The following is an 18151-nucleotide window of genomic DNA, read 5'->3' as shown; positions in this document are numbered from 1 at the left end:
TGGATTCTTCCCAATGCCAAGTCTCCACATCACTCCCCAATGCTTCAAGCCTCTGTCTCACAAGTTGCCCACTCATCCCTACCTCCATACCACATCCCCTTCACCAGATTTGTTCAATGCCACTTCCTCCGAGAAGTGTCCAAACATGGCCTAGGTTGATTCTTTACTATCAGCACCCTCAATTCTACCTTCACAGTATCTATTGTATTTATAATTAAAAAGCTGCTTATGGAACTACTTAATGTTCATGTTCTCACTCTACGTGCCAAAGAAGGGCAGTATTTTTCTAATTTATCACTCTATCTCTAGTGTACACTAGCACCTTCTGTGTACAACCAAATTCTACTAATTTCTTAACATACAATTGATTAGACAATCTCTTGTGCCAAACCTCCAAAGGCCCTAACTCCATCCTGAACTTCTCTATGGATGCTGAGAATCTTATTTATTGAGATGTCTAAACAGGAAGAGACCAGGCAAATACCCCAATGAATTACATGTAGTAAACAAAACAAAAAAAATAAGAACAATGCTAATAGGTAACACTTAAAAGAATTAAGGCGTAGGTAACACACAAATCCTGAGCCAAGTAAGAGAGGGGAGAGGGAAATGAAAAGAAAAAGAAAAATGGTGGAATAGCAGATATTTTTTAAAAGTAAGAAAGGATTACAGAAAAGGAAACTGAGGTCTATTTAGACTAAACATCTTGAATAATGCCACACTGACAATCCTAACAGCAGAATAACAAACCACTGGGACCAGGTCCCATGTTCTTCCTGTTCTGTTCATTTGCTAGCTGCTCATCTCCGTTCCTATTCCAATAACCTTTAATTCATTCAACAATTACTTTCTGAGTTGAATCAATAAATTAATGAGTTTATGCAAGGTCTTAATTGTTTTTGTTCCTTGCATCTCTGTTCCTTGTTTCCCCATGGGATGTGATTTATCCTCAGTCCTCCTAGGCATCAGTTGCTTATCAATGCTCCTCTTCCCATCTCTACTTCCCCTGAACACCCACTGTGAGCATCTTTCTCAAACCCAAGTCTATGTACAAATCTAACCTAACTTTGTGCTTAGCTGATCCTTCCATGGCTATTCTAGACAAACATGACCTCTCTGTCCTTCATACTGCTTGTTTAACCATTACCACATCTAACCAGTTACCTCCATATAGCCTGAAAACTCTTGACCTTAGGAATTAATATTCCTAGTCCCCTTTTAATGACGTATACTTGTATTTATATAACAGATTCACTAACTTGCTGGATTAAGAATGCCTTGTTACTGTTTACTCAAAAGCACAGTGAAGGGAAGGAGAAGGAATAAAACAGAACAGAGAAAACAGGAACAAGGGAAGTTAAAAGAGAAGTTAGGAACGAAAGAGGGAGGCAGAGAGATGAAAGAAGCAACTCACAAGTAGTCAGTTGTGTGCCCTGAACTACTATCTACTACCTCCCTCAATCCTCATGACCCGGTACAATCAGAATTATAATATTTCTGTTACAGAAACTGAAATGGAAGGCTGAGAAAGGTTAAACTCAAACTTACATATCAAGTTTCACACACACAAATTTCAATGCTTCCTTCTCAACACAGCAACACAGTTGATAAAGAATAATATACTTAGAAATGTCACCTGAATTATTATCAGATTCATATTTCAAGGTATTTATAACTAATAAAAGTAGACTCTTATCAGTTATCTGAATGAGAAGTACATGATATTGACATACTTTCAATATCCTGTGTGTGTATGTGTATGTATATGTATATATATGTGTATATATATATATATATCCAAAAGAATTTAAGCACAAAATGAATCCTAAAAGATTGATGTCAAAATATAAGAAAACCTAGCTAATCTCTCTCAATTTCATCAACATCTCTTCCCAATCTCCACTAACAAGAGTTATAATGAGACATCTCCTTGAGGTATACTTATATATGTGAAGATTATAATGCTGTTTCAAAAGAGAAGGCAATAATAAAGAGTAAACTTGAAAATACTGCATCCTCTAAAAATGAAACGAATAAAAATAGTTCATATTATTGAATACTAACTATATTACAGACACCAATCTCATTTAAAATATTGTGATCTATAGGTAGATTCTATTAACTCTATTTGATAGATCAAGAAATTGCAGCATAGAGAAATTAAATGAGTTACCCAAGTTCACATATCTATTTAATAAAGCCAGGATTCACATCCAAGCAACTTAACTCCAAGTCCATGTTCCCACCCACCAAATTGTAATGGAAGAAGGCACTATATTTTAGAGGAAAATTCTTAAAGGAAACAAGCACTAAAGTTCAGGACTGAACAAAGAAACATAGCCCAAAAGAAGCTGTCGTTTATGAAATTAGAAGTAAAATAATATTTACATATCTGCAAAATACTAAGAACAAAAAAGAAACAAAGTAAAACTAGATTAATTAAAATAAAGTATACTAAAAAGAGCCTTACAGGCAAAGTGTCCATTATAGTTTATATTTTAAGTACAATAGACAAAGGCATCTTAAGTCAAGAAATATAAGGATTTGAGGAGGGCTAAGATTAAAATATAAAGAACAAAGAAAAAAGAGTGCAAGGTAACCAAGATGTCAAAAATGGGTTTAGAAAAATACTCTTGTTCAAGAAGACTTATTGTAATTAATATTGTAATAACAAAATAATGGAAATAACCTAAAAGTCTACCAACAAAGTAAAGGGGAAATAAATGTGGCATTGCCCTAAATGTAATATACCATGTTCCAGTAAAAATGAATGAAGTAAATCAACATGTACCCACACTCAGAAATTCAATTGGTGAAACCACACTGATAAGTGACACTGAGTGGGAGAAAACCATATGCTCCCAAGAATACATAAAGCACCATCAACACAAAGTTTAAAAATATACAAAACAATATAATACGCTTTGAGGATACTAATGTGTAGTAAAACTGTGGGAAAATACATAAAAATAATAAACATCAAATTCAGAGTAGTGGCTAGCTGGAAGATTCAGGGGATGGGAGTCAGTTTCTTTAACTGGATTAAATGTTGTGAAGTATTTTTCAAACATTAAGTACCTCTAAAAAAATGAAATTGGCAGATATGGCATCCCAAATTCCATTATATTTCTGATCCAAAAAAGAAAGCTAACAGGGCGATGATAGGGTTGAGGATGTAATTCAGTGGTAGAGTACTTGTCATGCAATGCACAAGGCCCCGGAAAGGAAGGAGGGAAGGAAGGGAGGGAGGGAGGGAGGGAGGGGCAATGATAATGATTGCTTTGAAGGAATGTTAAAAGAGAATGTATCTGAAAGTATGTATGTTCAAGTACAAGAAGAAATTTCTAGTAAAATTCTGTTTGTTATTCCTTATGTTTTCCCTACTGTTAAAAAAAAAAAATAGGGCTTTATTGGGAACAATAATTGTGCAACTTAAAATAGATATAACATTGCCCTTAAATGTCTTCACATTTCCTTTCCAGATATAATCATGCCTTTAGAAGTCAATGTGAATGAACTTCAAGAAAAAGGGTGGCCCTTGAGAAGAGGTAGAGAACCTCGATTAAGAACATGGGCTCTGGAATGAAACTGCAGGGGATAAAACCCACCAATTGAGGCAAGTCACTTTTGATCCTCTGTTACCTCAGTTTCCTCAAATGTAAAATAAGAATGATAAAAGAGTCTATCTCATAAGAGAAAAGAAAATTGAAAAAGTACCTGGCCACAGTATATTGTAAATGTGTTAGCTATTATCTTTATTCCACCCGTTTAAAAAAGAAAAACCAGGTTTTGTATCAGAAGAATATAATTAAGACCAATACTTTTTACATGAAATAGAGGATAGAATAAAGAGTTGACCATGATAGGGCAGGGAAAACTGAGCAGCTTTGCACCTCTTGAGCAAGCAATGTTAGAATAGTAAGAAATTTTTTTTTAATTTTCTTAGCAATATTATTCAATCATTCTTCGATGTGAATATATCTGTGTATGCATACACACACAACCACCTGCTCCAAATTCAAGGTAAAGCATTCTATTTCCTGGCTTCCTTGTTCACCTGGCAAAACTCATTTCATCTTGGAAAACCTGGCTCAGCCCCACTGCTCTGTGCCCACTCTGCATGTTTTTCTTCCACTGCTGCACTAATTAATCATACTGTAACGGATCTACTCATATGCCTTCTTCCATCACACCACGCTTCGATGTTTGTTCACGCACTTCTTTCCTGTCATGAGCTCTCTGAGAGCAGAAATTAACTGTTCATCATTTCCAAGTTCCTGGTACCTTGCAGGGTACACATTAAATAAACAGACAATAAATGAATCAATGTCCCTGCATACCATGACAACAAACGCCTTCACAAATAAGTAGATACCTATATTTGGAAGTGACATATCTAAAACAGGCTAGTTACTTGAGTAGCTTCAATTCTAAATAAATGGTGGATCAAATGAGTCCACTGTTTCCTTCAAAATGGAAAAATTCTGTTTGTTATTCCTTATGTTTTAATAATTAAAACATAATTTAAAACAGAATTCCTTATGTTTTAAACAGTATATAAGAGAACATAGTTCAGTAATAAGAGATGCTAAAACTTTAATTAAAAAGGTAGCACTTAAAATCTCAGAAAACAGAACAAATCTGAAGACTTTTTCTTAACAAAAATAAGCACATAGGAAAGAAATCACAGAATTTAACATTTCTCCTTCATAAAAGGCATAAACTATAATCAAAAGTCAGATTGAAGTATGTAACTTAATAAGGTAAATGAAGTCAAGACTAAACCACTTACTAAACCAATTTCACACAATGTTTCTGTGGTGTGGATTTCTCAAAGACTAGGTCATGAATCAGCAAAAATTGGCTTGATTTTTAGGAATAAAATAGTTCTTGGCAAATTAAAGGAACGTGTTTAGAACTCTGTGATGAAGTACAGGTTTGTTTTCCATTATTATAGAAGACATGCCCCTCGCCCCTTTTCCCAGCTAAGTCACAGGTCTGGCTAGTGCTCTGAATTTCATGCCCTCCCATCCTCTTAGGAACTATACAGAAATGAGTGACCCTTTCTCCGCTATATTCAACCTCTCCCTGTCAAGCAAGCATTCCCATCAACATTTAAACAAATTTCCTATACACTTGCTGTCTCCATTTCCCTCATCTCCTGCCACCAGATCAGCATTTCCTGTGTAGGTCACCAATGACTTCCATGGTGCTAAACCAATGATGGTTCTCAATTCTGCTCTCACAGGAGCATTCCACAGAAATAAATATCTTCCCATGCAGGAACATCTGCTCCTGGCTGTCCTCTCACTTTCCTGGCCACCGTTCTCCTTTACAAACTCAGCCTTCTCTACCCAGCACCAGCCTAGGCCTCCTCCTTTGGCCTCTCCATAGGCAATCTCACTAGCTACCACTAGTGCTCAAAAACCTTACTTCTGCACCCTAAACCAGTACCTCAATAGAGGGCAGCTCCAAGTGGTCATCTCCAAAACTACAGTCATGCTCTCCCCATATCCAAAACCTAGTTCTAGCCCCATCACTGGCCAGCACACATAGTGACCTACAGTTGGTGAATTCAACATCTAGTAATCATTCAATAACTCACATCTTATACACTGTTTATCACCATGTTGTGACAATTTTACCATAAAATCTCCACTTTCTCAATATTTCTGTTATCAGGGCTCTTTTAAAGGCTCCAATGAACCAACATCCAGTAGTACATTGGAAAGCAGGAAGGTTAAATTTGAGTATTAGTATTAAAGGTATTAATTAAATTGAAATCTTGAAGGCAAGGGACTGTCATTTTTGTATTTATTCCACACGGTACAACCAAGTTAAGTACTTTGCATGCAGCTTGATTTTAGTAAAAGCATTGTAATGAATTATCTACATGGGCTTCATACATGTTCAACTGAAATATTTATGTATTTAATAGTTTATCTATTCCCCAATCCATGCCATCATTTGCCTCCTGAGAGCTGAGAATTTAAAGTTAAGTCACTCTATAAAGGATAAACTACAATAGATACTTTTGATAATTATGATACTGCTTATCCAAAATTAGAAAAGCCTATCATCTTTGGCCCAGCTTCCTGGGGGAAAAAAATCTAAATCCCATCTTCAAATCCAAATCGCACACAAAAGATTTTTGCTTTCCAACTGTTCCTCAAGGAAAAAAAAATGTAAGCATTTCACGAATATTAAAGATTTAAGTTATCTATTTATGTGGTGCTGAGGATCGAACAACTTTTGAAAAAGTTTCCTATCTCCCTTTACTTCTCTTGAAAGGTGAGCTGGAATAGCATTATAGATAATAGATGCTGAAATGAATAAGCACTGCTCCAAAGTTCTCAAACTCTTGTGTTACGTATGTTCAACTACAATCTCAGAATACAAGACTGTCATCTAGTAAAATCTCACCATATCAGTTCAAAAAAGTTACCTAGATTTCTATCTAAATCACAATCTTGATTATAATCTTCATTCCCTCAATACCTTTCCTTCAATACATGTACCATAACTTGTAATTATTCATTTATCTGTACAATCATTTGCTTGGAGTCTGTTTTCTGCCTAAGGGCACAGGTCACATTAATCCTGTTTACTGCTGTATCCCCAAGCACCTAGCAAGGTTCCTGACATGAAACAGAAGTTAGAAAGTTCTAGTAAACTAATTAATTGAATGAAAAAATGAATTAGTGCCAGACATGGTGGCACCCACTTGTAATCCCAGGAACTCAGGAGGCTGAGGCAGGAGGATCACAAGTTCGAGGTCAGCCTCAGCAACTCAGTGAGGCCCTAAGCAACTTAGTGAGACCCTGTCTAAAAATAAAGAAGGCTGGGGATGTGTGGATCAGTGATTAAGCACACCTGGGTTCAATCCCTAGTGCCCACCCACACCCACACCAACTCCCCAAAAAGAATTAAGTCATTTAACTGGAACCAGACAGCAGGGAAACACAATGAAATAGACCTTGAAGCCTGAATATCCGATCCCCCTCAACACCGGCCCCCTGCAAAGAAAAGAGAGGCTGATTTTCCCCTCATAATTGGTCTGTCCTTCATTTCTCCTTTCAAGGAGGACATTTTTAGACTCACAGAACATTTGAACTTGAAGTTACTCAGTCCAAATAACTTACTACCCCAATAACTGAGCCCCCAAAATACCATATGACTTGTCATCTTGACCCTTAAGTTCAATAGGCCATTCCCCTAATAACACTGTCATCCCACAGAATCAACCCTTTTGGCAGAAATCAGAAAACGCCTAAAGGGGAAATGAATACTATAGTGACCATAGTGACCTTACTCTTACCAACCTATGAGAACTGCATAGGAAGATGCCAGAATGCCAGAAAACACAAGAATAAAGTCTGTGCTGTGGACTCCCATGTCTCAACACCTCTTTCCTGTGGAAACTTTTTCTTTTTTTCTTTCTTTTTGTGATGCCAGGGATTGAACCCAGGGCTTTGCGCTTGCAAGGAAAGCACTCTACCAACTGAGCTATATCTCCAGCCCTGTGATAACTTTCTAACACGCTCTCTGGAGCGCACCCCTTAACTCTTGGAGCCAAGTTGGGACCACAAAATAGGTTCCAATGATCACAAGAAATGGTGTCACCAAACTACAGCTCTCCTGGCCACCCAGACCAAAAAATCCACCCAGGAAACTATTCGGCCAGCCACCAAGGAGAGGCAGCACATTATAGTGGTGGATGTAAGGGCTCTGGATTTAGACAAGACCATCTGAACCCCAGCTTCTCCTCTTACTAGCTCAGATCTGGGGCAAGTTAATGTGTCCACGCTGCAGTTTCTCCCACCGTAAAATGGGAAACCACCACCCTAGAAGGTTGTTAACAGTGTAAAGATACTGTGCATAAAGCTCTTAGAACAGTACATGGCATTCAATAAATGTCAGCTGTCATTTTATTCAGCTATAATCGCTTGCACAAAGCCTATTCCCTCTTTAGCTCCCATATAATGTTCAAGAGGTTGTTCTACTCTTTCTGTTTTGGAGGGGCCCTATCAACAATAGCTTGGAGCACATCTAGAACTAGATAGTCTGGGCAAACCAGTTCAATTTGTGCCTCGGGTTCTTCATCTGTGAAACGGACCTAATAAAACCTACCCCCCTAGGACTGTTGGCGATAGGCTCTCTCTCGGTGTTACTTACGCATCCCATGACATACTAGTATGTAATGAAAATGCACTCAGGAAAACTACACCGACAAGAAGCAACCCCAAACCTCGGTCTCAATTCCAGTCCTACCACCTAGGAAGGGTGTCCACAACAAACAGCCAAGGTCGACCCTCCTCACACGCTCAAATTCTTCCCACTCCCTGCAGCAAAGAACACTCCCGTCCCTCCAGCCTGGGTTTTCCGAAACCGCTGGGATGGGTTGCCTCCCACGGACACTGCACCAGCTTATTAGAGTGGGCGACCCCGCCCCCGTCCCCGCAGCGCCGGGAGGGACCTGTGCATCCTTCCTCCGGGGATGCGGCTCCCGGCTCACGTGGGCTCTCCAGCAGAGGCCCCCGCCGCCCGCTCCCCAGACCCTGGCACGGACGCCTCCCGGCCTGACCGCTGCTTCTCCCCAGCACCAACGACCGCCTGCGCGCACAGCCGCAGAGCCAACTCCGCGGTGGCGCGGAGACCCGGGCCCAGGCCGGTTGCGTCCCCCGCACCCGGGAGCCCCTCGGGCCCACCCGGGAGCCCCTCGGGCCCACCCGACCGCACGCGGAGGCCGCGCCGCCAACCGGCCCCCGCTCCCACAACGGGCGCCGCACTCACCGCGACGCCGGGGTCGCGGTTCCTCCGGCCTCGGGCCCACGCAGGCCTGGCTGAGCCCCGGAGCATTCACGCCCCGCGCCGCCTCCAGGGGACCCGGCGCGGCCGGCGCGGCCGCACTGCGAGGAAACGACCGTCTGCGTCCCGTCCGCCGCCTCCTCGTCCCAGCCCCAGCCGCGGCGACAACAGCGACGTCGCTCCCCGGCGCCGGCTGAGCAGCGTCTGTTGAGCCGAACCCCGGGACGCGCACCCCGGGCTGGCGCTCGTTGCATATGCAGAGAGGCCGCCGCCCATTGGCCCGCGGGCGGTGGCGCGTGCGGGACTGGGCCTATCGCAGGCCGGCCGGGGAGCGCGGCGCTGGCGGCCCGGGGCGGGGCGGGGTTACTCTGGGTCATTCTGCTGAGCCGCCGCCGGCGTCCAGACCTGGCCGCAACCGGCGCGGGGCGGGGAAGGGGTCGGCTCTGAGAGACCTGGCCGCCGCCGTGCAGGGACGTGAGCGGGACGGGCGGACGCGATGTGGGAGAAGTAGCTGGTCTCCGAGGGTCTGCGCGAGGGCTGTCCCTCAGGAGAAAAGACCACCCTCCCCCCCCATAAAGAACTACAAACCGGCTTTTATTGCTATCAGTGTAAATCGGAATTTAGATCATGAAATAATGATGCATATTCTTTTTTTTTCTTCGTTGAACTAGGTTAGATACCCTGTACACAATTTTCTGTTAAATCTTGCAAAATAAAACTACTTTTGGAAATGCCTGGAGCGGGAGGAGACTCTAAATCTCCAAACATGCCGATTATTATTTCTCTTTTGTAGACTTCATTTAACCCAGTATATAACCCGTTTTTTCCTAAATTCACTCACTATGCAAGTTTGCTATCTGCTTTCGAAGGTTAAAGTTTACTCCAAATTACTGGGAATCTAAAAGTGTAGTTTCTATATTTTCAGAGTTTGCCATTGCTTCTAGTTTGAAACGCTACAAAAAGGAAAAAAAAAAAAAAAAAAAGGGTACTCCGGGGCAGGTAGACTGCCGCCGCCCCAGAAGAAAGCAAAACAAAACACACATACACACACACACACACACACACACACACCAAACACTAATGAGTAGAACGAAAACTACAGTGTACTATATAAGAAAGAAAACTTTCATTAAACTAGTAACAGTAGAAGTGGGTGGTTTTTTTCCTCATCCTTAACAGACTTATTATTTAGCCAGTCTGTGAACTTTTTTAAAAAATTAGGTGAAAGGTTGCGTTCCTGAGCCAGCCTTTCACCTAATTTTTTAAGCAGGGGCTCACTTCCCAAGAGAATCTCAAAAGGGAAGCTGCCAGAACTTGCACAAGGTGGAGCAATGATGCACCAGGCAGAGAGCTCCCTCACCTTGGGCCCAGAGCCAGTTCAGCTACCTCAAGGGAAGAACACCTGACTCAGGCAACCTGTTTTCCTACTAGAAAATATGGCAGTCCGATTTCTCCTTAATCTGTGGAAATAATATCCATAGACACAAAGACAATAAGTGGAACTCAAAATTTCTGCTGTGCAGAGGGTTGCATGTCTTAGAAGGGGCAGTTCCAGAGCCATGAGAAGTCTCTGGAAAAACCTTCTAACTTCTACTGGATAAAAAATAACAGTAGACCTTTTTTCCCCATCAATGACCACAAAGCAGATGAGTAAAATTTCAGCACTGTTTCTTGATTATCTCTCTCCATATACATTATATATTATAAGCATAGAATTATATTAAAAGAAAATATTACTTGGAATTCAAATGCTAAATTCTTGGGGCTAGAGTCTGACTCATGTGAGGTACTGGGTTTGAATAAGTAAAATAAAAGTATTGTGTCCATCTACAACGAAAAATAAATTTAAAAAAATGCTAAATTATTGTCTTCTGTTTAACAGAATAAACAGAAATGTAATATCACTACTCTCTAGGTTGTTTTTATTTTTTCCATTTAAAGAACCCACATATACAGTTGCTTTTTTTTCTGGGAAGGTTCTCAGTATATTTTTATGGAGAGCTTTTGAGAGTTACAGAATTTGCCACATTTTCCTTCTTCTTATAAAAGTTTAATTTAGAAACTAATGACCAACTGAATGAAACATCTATAGGAACAAGGCAGTCCCTTTTAACGTTTTGTTTATTCTCCCAACAACAGGGACATTGAGGGAAGATGTCTTTGTAATTTGCCAGAATACCTAATGATCTGTTTTTACATTATAAAATACTGTGTGGGAAAAAAAACCTGAATTTCCCTTTTTAATATAATACCAGGGCCAGCTAATCTTTAAATTTTCAACAGAAATTATTTTGGTCTTTCACTTCCAGTGAGTTTGTTGGAAGAGGGTTTACGGTGGCAGATGATATTCTGTGAGATAAGAAGCTTCTGGCTTCAAGAAACAAAATAGTCTACCCTCCCCCCAAAAAAAAAAACTTTAAAATGACATTTATTAGTTTACAGAAAGAAAACTCAAGAGGCAGGGCAAGTCCAAAATCAGTCCAGGGACTCTGTCATCAATGAACTAGCTTTTTCCATCTTTCACTCAGTCTATCAGCTTCATCTGTAAATCAACCCCTCATAGTCCTCTGGGTCAGCCACAGTTTCAAGTGTCACATAAAGACACAGCTGCATCTAGCCAAAGAATAGAGGTATGTTCACCCAACTCCATTTTTTGTTAAACTCTTTCACAGCAGACCTTTCTGCAAATACCAAAGATCACACAGCCATGTCCTAGCTGCAAGGGAGGCTGGGAAATGGCCGCATTTTTGGTGTCTCTAATGGAAGGTCAGCACTATCAGCACAGAGGAAGCCAAGGGAAGGAATAAATGTGGCCTGTATTTTCACCTGAAATCACCCATGTCTAATAGTGGCTTAAACAATAAAACCATCTGTTACCCAACTTAACAAAATGTTCAGCAGGCAGTGCCAGGGTTGCTTCAAAGGCTCCACATTGTCTTTTAGATCCCAGCTCCTTCAGTCTCTTTACCTTTCCTAAGATAACTGCAACTGCTCCAAGCACTATTGTTCTATAACCATCCCAAGCCAGAAGGGAAGGGTGGCTTCCTCTTACAAGTTACAAGTTGTTTAATGGGGAACTGAAGTTTTTCAAAACTCATTTATCCCAGTCCCCCAAACCAATAGCTGGAAGATTAAATAATCCTGATAAATCCAATTTCATAGAAGCTTTTAAGAATATCTACTAGGACTGCAGGAGAGCAGTCTAGCTACTAGGACACAGTATCATTTGACCTCTAAGTATAAACTATGTTTTAAAGGACAAGGCTGCACCCCAACAGAGCATCATCCCCAAGATGGTTCCTTAGCTGGACTTTTATGAGTCATTTTAAGTGTCCCAGCAGGCGGTATTTATCAGTTATGCAATATGTTGGACGAATGGATTTCATAGTCACATGCCTATTGTTGCACCTCTGCCATAAACCCAACACAATATTATGCAGGATTCTATTGTACAAAGTAGACACTCTGTGAGCCCTGGTTTGCTCAGCAAACTCGTACCCAAGTTGTATATCTGCCCCAGTAAAGACAAATGCCTTCTTTAGACACTGATGATGGGAAAATCCCAAGGTAGAATTTCACAAATACCACAAACACTATTAATAACAAGTTCCTTTCCAATCAGGTGCAGTGGGGTATGCCTGTAATCCCAGCAGCTCAGGAGGCTGAGGCAGGAAGATTTCGAGTTCAAAGCCAACCTCAGCAGTTTAGTAAGGCCCTAAACAACTGAGTGAGACCTTGTTCTAAATAAAATATAAAAAAGGCAGTAATAAGTGTGGACAAGGATGTGGGGGAAAATGTATACTTATACATTGCTGGTGGGACTGCAAAGTAATGCAACCACTCTGGAAAGCAGTATGGAGATTTCTCAGAAAACCTGGAATGGCACCACCATTTGACCCAGCTATCCCATTCCTCAGTTTATACCCAAAGGACTTAAAAGCATAGTACAGTGACACATCCACATCAATGTTTATAGCAGCTCAATTCACAATAGCTAAACTATGGAAACAACCTAGATGCCCTTCAATAGATTAATGGATAAAAAAAAAAAAACTGTGGTATATATACACAATGAAGTATTACTCAGCTTTAAAGAAGAATGAAATTATGGCCTTTGCCGGTAAATGGATGGAGCTGGAGAATATCATGCTAATCGAATTAAGTCAATCCCAAAGAAACAAAGTCTGAATGCTTTCTCTGATTGGTGAATGCTGATCCATAATGGTGTGGGGAGGGGCATGGGAATAATGGAGGAACTTTTGGCAAAGGGGAGGGTAGAGAAGGGAGGAGGCATGGGGGAAAAAAAGATAATGGAATGAGACGGACGTCATTACATAAGCACATGTATGATTGCACGAATAGTGCTACTCCGCATGGTATACAACCAGAGAAATGAAAAGCTGTGCTTCCTTTGTGTACAATGAATCAAATGAATCAAAATGCATTCTGCCATCAGGTATAACTAATTAAAACAAATGATTTTTTTTTTTTTAAAAAAAGGCTGGGGATGTGGCTCAGTGGCTAAGCAGCTAGGTTCAATTCCTGGTAACAAAAAAAAAAAAAAAAAGAAAACTCTCCTTCTTCTTTTTTTCTTTTTTTGTAGTTCTAATAGACAGGATGCCTTCATTTTATTTGTTAGTCTTTTTTTTTTTTTTAAAGAGAGAGGAAGAGAGAGAGAGAATTTTAATATTTACTTATTTACTTTTTAGTTCTCGGCGGACACAACATCTTTGTTTGTATGTGGTGCTGAGGGTCGAACCCGGGCCGCACGCACGCCAGGCGAGCGCGCTACCGCTTGAGCCACACCGCCAGCCCTTATTTGTTAGTCTTTATGTGGTGCTGAGGATGGAACCCAGTACCCCACACACGCTAGGCAAGTGCTCTTACCACTGAGCTATAGCCCCAGATGACTCTTGAAGTATGTGAAATACTTTTGAGTCCTCTCTTACTTTTTCTTTGCACATAAAACTATGTTTTAACGCCCTTTCCCAAATGACCTAATTTCTACCCTTTTACTCATTTTTATTGCTCTTTTTCCCCTCTTCTTCATTCAGAAAACAAAACAGACAATCCCTAAATTTTAACAGGACCTGGAAATTGTGAAATATATTGAAAGCCTCTATTTCAATCCCTTATATGCCAGAATTCCATTAAAATAGCCTAAAATTAACTAGCTGTTTAAAGAAACAATACACACTTTTTTATTTTATTCCTGGTTCATTTTGATTAATGATAATTCTCCGTTAAAGCAGCCAACATTTATTAGCTACACATTCTTAAATGTCTAAAAAGTTACTTCAGATCTATAAACAAATATATGAGCCTCTGCATATACAATCTTTTATGTTATCTTTACTAAATCTTCTCTGTAATTTATCAATTCCTTTGAGTCTCTTTCCCTCTTATATACATAAAGAGCCCTGAATTCAGGAAGTTATATTAAATTCTCCAAAGTACTTGTGGTTTTTCCTATTATTTAAAAAAAATCTTCTGTAATATGGACTTGATATATCTGACTACAAAAGATGAACCCTGGGGCTGGGGTTGCAGCTCAGTGGTAGAGCACTTGCCTGGCAAGTGTGAGGCATCTGGGTTCGATCCTCAGCACCACATAAAATAAATAAATAAATAAAAGTATTTTGTCCATCTACAACTAAAAAAATATTTTTATAAAAAGAGGAATCCTAGATGTAGCACAATTAAGTTTGGCTACATGTAACTAAGAATATAAAATAGTAGTGACTGAAAAGATACAAGGGTTTTTATTTCACAGGAAGAGTCTCAAATTTGGTACCCCAGGATCATTATGGCAACTCCCTGAAATCATCAGGAACCCAAGATGTCTCCTTCTGTTTTATCACTCTCAGTGTGTGACTTCCAAAGTCATAAAATAACTACTGAATTATCAGCCATTATATCTGCATTCCGGGATCAGAAGGAAGAAGAGGAGACTGGAAAAAGGAGGCGATTTCCAGTAATTCCTTTAAGGACTTTTTCTCCACACACACAGTACGACGCCTCACATCTCATTGACCAGAATGTCGTCATGTGCTATGGAAGCTGGAGCACAGAATTTCTTAGAAGCAGATATTGCCATCTTAAATAAAATCAAGTTTCTGCCCCTCACCATGAAGAACAGAATATTTATTAAATTAGCAACCAAAATTCTCTGTTTTCCTGATAAAGATGGGGTGGCTGAAGGAAGAAACAGCATTTGAGCACTGAAATACTTCCCTTAGCCTGATGATAGACAAGTATTTACTAAGGACCTATAAAAGTATTCGTTTGTTTCTTCCTTTGATTTAGAAGTTTGTGACGACAGAGAACCAACCTTCCTTCCTTCCTTCCTTCCTTCCTTCCTTCCTTCCTTCCTTCCTTTCTTTCTGTCTGTCTTTCTTTCTTAAATAAAGAGCATTTATATATGTGATGGTTTGGATCTGGAATGTGCCCAAGGCTCGTGTGTTCAAAGTATGGTCCCATCAAGATTTAGGCAATGATTGGATCACAAGGGCTCTGACCTCATTAGTGGATTAAGCCATGTGTCCATTTGATGGATTAATTCACTGATAGCTAGATGAACCACTCGGAGGAGGGACCTAGTTGGAGGAAATAGGTCACTGGGGGCATGCTCACAAGGGTTTATCTCCCCACCCCCAGTGCTTGTGTTCTTGATCTTGTGTTCTATCCCCCCCACCACCACCACATACACACACCTTCCTGGCTGCCTTGTGCTAAGTTGACAAGGACCGAATCCTCTGAAACCATGAGCCAAAATAAATATTTCATCCTCTAAGCTGTTTTTGTCGGGTATTTTGTTAACAGTGAAGAAAAGCTGACTAACTTAATTTAGTTGTGAAATAAAGTAATCTCTGAGGATTCTCTTTTCCAGAATTATCCCTATTCCTCCCTTCCAGAGTTGTTTGATGAACTTGCTCCGCAACCCTTCATCCTTCTTATTTCTTTTCTATGGATCCAATAGAATTTCTCTGTATCATTACAAAATATTTGGAAACCAAGCCTGGATTCAATACTCTTAGCTACTTGAACATTAATTCAACAAATATGTAAGTACCTCCAGATGGCAAGTACTGGGCTGGACCATACAGATACAGCACCTATAGAGACTGAAAACTTTCTGACCCTTAAGTTTATATTCTAAGATCATAATAATAAATAAGTAAAATGGTAAATAAGATAATGAAAAATAAATATAATTACAATGCTCTTCAGGCATTTAAAAATGAGGAAAGGGAGGCATTGAGACAATTTTAGATAGAGAGGTTAGGAAAGACAACTCATATGTGACATTTAAGCCCTAATGAAGAACTGCCTGATTTTTATAGCAGAAAAAAATATATTCCTCTGACTTTAAAGGGCTTCTCTTAGAAACTAGGAGCACATTCTTATATAGTGTGGACTAGACCTGGCATTTTTAGAACTGCTGCCCAATTTTCAGAATCCAGACATGTCACAAGGAAAAGTTCCTATCATCAAAAGGTCCTTTAGATCTTGCATTGTCATTTAAGGCTCTGAACTTAAATGTCAAGTGCAACTATGAAACTCCTATGCAAAATGACTTGTCCCATACTCTGTGTTTTGTGCTATTTATCAGTTAGGCTTCTTTAGTTTATAAGGAGTAGAAATACAAATTAAATTTGCTGAAGCAAATGGAATTTGTTGGCTTACAAAATTAAAGGGCTCAGGAGTATATCTGCCTTCAGGGCCAGCTTGATAAGGGGCTCAAAAGATATGAGAACATTGTTGGTATTGATCAGTGCCTTAAGTGCCTTGGTACAGGTGTTTGCTCCATCCTGAGGTTCCTTTGCAGCAAGAGGGCAAGAGGCCCCTCCAGACTCTTATCCCATTGGAAATCCAGATTCTCTTTCAGAAGACTAAATTTCTCTTATGGGGTTGTATGTCTCTCCTTGTTCAGTCTGTGTCCAGAACATCATGCTGTCCATCCAGGCCTGACTCATGCACTTTACTTTCGATCTTTGGATGGAATCCATCAGTCCACACCCCAAAAACACTGAGGGAATATGGTTGAGGAGGTGAGGAATTCCACGGGGAACTCAGAGTGCAATAATTAGCAGAGAGGTTAAAGGGAGCAATACATCAGATGGCACCACCATGAGCTCAGAGCTTCTTGTGCTGGATTTTGCCACTTGTATTTCTTTCTCAATTCTGTGATGAGCTGCAGGAGCTTCATGTCTCTGTCCTCAGGGTCTCCCCAATGTGCTGGTACGTATACTGTCTGCTCCAAGTCAGAACGTGGGTTGGATTCAACTATGAGTACTGTACATTCATGCCTGTGTTTAAAGGTATGTATACCAATGTTGGTATTGGCAGCTCATGGAAATCTGCCGTACATCAAACTGTTTTTATTTGCTTCTTCTACGACATTTGTTTATCACTCTTTTTGCAATAAAATTTATTCCTATATATTTTTCTTAATCATTTATTTCAATCCACATTTAATTGACCCTGTCATAAGTCTTCTAGTCTTTGGTACTCAAAGTACGCTCTAAGGGACAGCAGTGTTAGCATCAGCTGGGAGCTTGTAAAAAAATGCAGGATCCCAGGCCTACTTCAGGCCCACTTGGGCCAGATCTACATTTTAACAAGGTTTTCAGATTAGTCCTAGATACAGAAAAGTCAGCTTCACTGATCAACTGCTCTAGACCAGCACCATTCGTTGGAAATATAATAGGAATCAAATATGTCATCTAAAATATTCTGATAGCCACATTAAAAAAGAAAAGAGGGAACAAATGAAATTAAATCCAGTAATATATTTGTCATCACCCAACACATTTAAAATAGTTATTTCAACTTATAAATCAATATTTAAAAAATCATTACTGAGATACTTTGGGGAGATATTCTTTTGAACCTGGTGTTTATGTTGTACTTGTAACATAGTCACCTTTCAAGTGCTCAGTAGCCACATTGGCTAGTGGCTACTGCATTGCTTAGCATAGCTCTAGACTGTAAGGTGCATGAAAATGATTAATCACATCACTCACTGCTGTATGTCAGTGCCTAGCACAGTGCCTGACCTGTAACAAGCCTGCAAAAAGCATTTTTTTTCGGTTTTTTTTATTGGTTGTTCAAAACATTACAAAGCCAAAGCTCATGATATATCATCTTTCATACATTTGACTCAATTGGGTTATGAACTCCCATTTTTACCCCAAATACAAATTGCAGAATCACATCAGTTACACACTCACATTTTTACATAATGGCATATTAGTGACTGTTGTATTCTGCTACCTTTCCTATCCCCTACTATCCCCCCTCCCCTCCCCTCCCATCTTCCCTCTCTACCTCATCTGCTGTT

At 40.0% G+C, this 18151-nt stretch overlaps 1 protein-coding gene across 3 annotated transcripts in view; it reads right to left on the bottom strand.

Annotated features, from left to right (window-relative positions):
- Acsl3 (acyl-CoA synthetase long chain family member 3) overlaps positions 1-9001 on the bottom strand; it is a 73263-nt gene extending 64262 nt beyond the window's left edge. For all 3 annotated transcript variants that reach the window (XM_046439875.2, XM_046439876.2, XM_046439877.2), the window contains exon 1: positions 8794-9001. The gene's annotated coding sequence lies outside the window, so the exon portion shown is untranslated. The remainder of the gene's footprint in view (positions 1-8793) is intronic.
- Positions 9002-18151: the final 9150 nt, after the last annotated feature.

This window comes from Marmota monax, unplaced genomic scaffold, assembly GCF_021218885.2.
Source record: "Marmota monax isolate L192 unplaced genomic scaffold, Marmota_monax_Labrador192_F-V1.1 WCK01_AAM20220418_F8-fsc00041, whole genome shotgun sequence".
In the NCBI taxonomy this organism is placed as follows: Eukaryota; Metazoa; Chordata; class Mammalia; order Rodentia; family Sciuridae; genus Marmota; species Marmota monax.
Note: the sequence above shows the minus strand (reverse complement) of the source record. Positions and strands in the feature narration are given on the sequence as shown.